The sequence below is a fragment of the Vigna umbellata genome, chromosome 5 (assembly GCF_029865625.1).
Source record: "Vigna umbellata cultivar VRB3 chromosome 5, Vumbellata_1.0, whole genome shotgun sequence".
Taxonomy (NCBI): domain Eukaryota; kingdom Viridiplantae; phylum Streptophyta; class Magnoliopsida; order Fabales; family Fabaceae; genus Vigna; species Vigna umbellata.
Window position 1 is genome coordinate 25,471,995 of NC_142169.1, and position 4,280 is coordinate 25,476,274.

The window sequence follows — 4,280 nt, forward strand, 5'->3', positions numbered from 1 at the left end:
TTTTCATTCCAGAAAAGGATGTCCAAAATGAAACAAGATCTAACAAAGACGAAAATACAACATGAATAATGTCACGCTTACTTTACGCTAACCAATATAATGTTCAGAAAAGTTACCACATTCACTCAATTTTAAGTTAAATATGACTAAATTAAAAACTTAAAAAATGTGAAATATTTACTCTTTTATCCGTTTTATCTTTTTCTATACTTACAAATACAAAAATTTACCTTTTTAATGATTATTTTATTCTTGAAAGTAAGTTTTCAAATACCTCTATAAGGTCAAACAATTATTTTTCTTCTCAAATAATAAGGATTACGAATATTAATACAATAAAAAAAATACAAACAATTGAAACATAAACCTCAAACTCAAATCCCAAACATGATACTAGTAAAATAGTGAAGGAATGACGTGGTCGTCGAAATGACAGAAGTTGGGTATTAATTTGAGGTTTCCCGCTCAACGATCTTGACAGGAAAACCACCTTCCATCTGGGAGGAAAGGAAGGAAATGAAGTTGGGCTCCACGCCTTCGGCCACCGTGGGAACAACCGCGAACCGCCGAAGAATCCCAGCCACCACACTTTGCATCTGCATAAAAGCCATATCCTTCCCCAAACACATTCTGGGACCAGCTTGAAACACAGGATAAGTGAAAGAATCTTTTGGCACAAACTTCCACTTTCCGGATTCAAGCTTCTCTAACCACCTCTCTGGCTTAAACTCTGCCCAATCCTCACCCCAAATACTCTCCAACCTCCCCATGGCGTACACGTGATAAGTCACCAGCGACCCCTTCTTCACCGCCGTCCCATCCGGTAAAACGTCGTCCTCCACCGCTTCCTTCGAGTCCATGGGCACCGGCGGGTACAGGCGCATGCTCTCGCACAACGCTGCATGCGTGTAAACCATATGCTTCACCTCATCGTACACCGGAGCCTCCGATTTGTCCAATATCTCATTCACAATCTCCTTCTCCACTCGAGGGTTCTTCGATAGCAGCCAGAAAAACCAGGTCAGCGCTGCTGACGTGGTATCCTTCCCCGCCAATATGAAGCTTATGACTATGTCCGTCACAAAGTCTTCATCAGAGTGCCCCGAACTCAAGAAACGGGAAAGCATGTCTGCCGATTCAAGGGATTCCTTCTCCTTCAGCTCTCTCGTCTTCTCTCTCACTATGTTCTTGGCGAACTCATGCACTTCCCTCGCTGCCATTCGCAACCGCTTTTCCGAACCTATGTTAAGCGCCCTCTTCACTTTCCACACTAACGGAAACAGTTCGCGTAACCGTTTGCTGATTATCTCTGACGCTTCTTCGTACGCCACCGCGAACTTGCTCCGTTCAACAGCCGGCGTCAGGTAGTTGGCTTCGAATCCAAAAGCGATTTTGCAGATGTTATCGAAGGCGAAGCGTTGGAGGATGTCCTGGAAATCGAGGGTCTGGTCTTGTTGTGCCGCTGCAGCTATGATGGGGATGAGGTGGTGGGAGAGTTCGGCATCCACCACTTGCTCCACGAACTTACGGAGAGACTTTGTATTGAATTCGTGGCTTGCGACTTGTCTTTGAAACTTCCATGTGTTGCCATCGGCGTTGAATATGCCCGCGCCGAGGAAGTCGGAGAGGGTGCTAATGACGGAATAGCCCTTTTGATAGTTGGAGAAGCGGGTCTTGAGAATGTGTTCGACGTTGGCAGGGTTGCCAGTGAAGACCTGGATGTGGCCCAGTGGGCGTTGGAAGGTGAAGGTGTTGGCGGGTGAAATTTGGACTATATCAGATAGCCACTGGATACGGCGGTTTCCGGTGCGTTTAAGGGCTAAATAGGAGCCAATGAGTGGGTATGATTTTGGGATAGTAACGGTTTGTTTGGTTGGAGCAGGGTCTTTGTTGTTGAAAAGTGAGGAGTAGAAGAAGAAGATGAGGGGAAGGATGAGGGAGAGGACGAGGAAGAGAGGAGCTATCAGCTGCATATTCTGAAGAATCTCAATCATTTTCGTATGATTGCTACTGCAGAATTGGAAGTTGGTATTAACTTTGAAATGTGTAGAATCTTAGGTTGTACTTTGTTGGATATGTTGATCATGGAGGAAAATTTGTGTATTTATAGATAATGGTACGTTGGACAGTCAAAGAGGAACATTGGATAACATGTCGTCGTGGACATTTCTTTAGTTTGAATATACATAATATTTTTACTTTTTTTATTTTTTATTTTTTATTTTTTAAAAAATACAAAAGTTCATTATTCTACCTATTAGGTGTAAAATAAATATAAAAATGTGTTACCCTACTATTATTTCCTTTCTTTATAATGCCTTGTTATAGGTGGACTTTGTCTTTCGGTTTACTCTTGTTGTGAATATCAAATAACATTTTTTTTCTAGTAAATTATAAAATTTGGACTTGAATCCTCGAAAGCATAATTATTTATTATGTTTATCCTTTTAATCGATATTAAAATATTTTAAAATTTCCTTTTTGCTTTTAAATTTATTTTTTATTATAATAATTTTTATATTTTATACGTATATTGTTAGTAGAATTAATAGGAATTATAAACATGTCATTTCTTTACCTTGTACATAGTGTTAAACGTATTTTAATTTAATAAAGATGTGAATGGTAGAATTAAGAAAGATAATATTATAAACTTAGATTAAAGGATTAATTTATGAAGTAGCTAATTTAAAAACAAATACTATACACTGAATAAAAATCGATTATATATATATATATATATATATATATATATGGGGTTTGCTAACGCGCGTACGTCTGTTTTTCAGTTGTACATTTTAGCAATGTGTACCGGGTTTTAGTAGACAAAAATATCCTTATATACCATGGATTCTAAGTTTTAAGGTTAAGGGTATTTTAATAATTTTGATTCTCAAAACTAAAAAAAAAAAAAAGAAACCCCCCAAATCCTTATTCACCTCTCTCATTTTTCTTAATCCTTTCTCTTTCATCTTTCTCACTCCAATCTTTTCTCTGTCATCTCTACTGTAGCCCCAATTGAAAAAATCAGAAACACCCTACTGTAATCCCAATTGAAAAAATCAGAAACACTTGCCGTTAAACAATCTTACAAAAAAATGATTTTATAATGAGTTTTGATCTTATAATTTTTGTCTTATCTAATTTTATCCAATTTTCACAAGCATAAAGGAATTGGTAATTGACCTGGAAAAAATCAAAAATACTTGTTGCTAAACAATTTCTTACAAAAAATGATTTTATAATGAGTTTTTATTTTATAATTTTTGTCTTATCTAATTTTATCTAATTTTCACAAGCATAATGACATCAAAGGAATTGGTAATTGGCGTGGAAAAAATCAGAAACGAGACATCAAAGGAATTGGTAATTGGCGTGGAAAAAATCAGAAACACTCGTTGTTAAACAATTTCTTAAAAAAAAATGACTTTATAATGAATTTTCATTTTATAATTTTTGTCTTATATAATTTTATCTAATTTTCATAAGCATAATGACATCCGAAAGAATTGGTAATTGGCCTGGAGGGTTTTTTTTAGAGATGATGATTCAACATATGCAGATGATGAAATTAGAGAAATTATGGAAGATGATGAAATTGAAAAGATCTTGAATGAACCTTTGCCTGAAGGTGAATATCTCAATGACTCAACCCTTTACAAAGGCAAATTGTTTAAAAGCAAGTGTTTCTGATTTTTTCAATTGGGACTACAATAGGGATGACAGAGAAAAGGTTGGAGTGAGAGAGATGAAAGAGAAAGGATTCAGAGGAATGAGAGAGGTGAGTAAGGGTTTGGGGTTTTTTTTTTTTTTTAAGTTTTGAGAATCAAAATTATTAAAATACCCTTAACCTTAATACTTAAAATTCATGATATATAGAGGTATTTTTGTCTACTAAAATCCGGTACACATTGCTAAAATATACTAACTGAAAAACAGGCGTACGCGCGTTAGCAAACCCATATATATATATATATATATATATATATATATATATATATATATATATATATATATATATATATATATATATATATATATATATATATATATATATATATATATATATATATATATATATATATATATATATATATATATATTGAGAAATTGAAAGTTGTTTAGGCCAAACTAATTTAAACAATTGTCCACCATTTACATTTGGCTTTGAATAATGGATTGGAGAATAATGCCACAGTTTTCGTTACAATTTTTCTTCCATTCCTGTTTCACTTTTTCGGGTTTGACCAGGGGCGTTAATTAGCCGTAAGAAAAATATT

General features: G+C 35.0%; 1 pseudogene; it reads right to left on the bottom strand.

Annotated features, from left to right (window-relative positions):
* Nucleotides 1-306: 306 nt before the first annotated feature.
* LOC124829932 (cytochrome P450 94A1 pseudogene) lies at nucleotides 307-2,051 on the bottom strand (annotated as a pseudogene).
* Nucleotides 2,052-4,280: the final 2,229 nt, after the last annotated feature.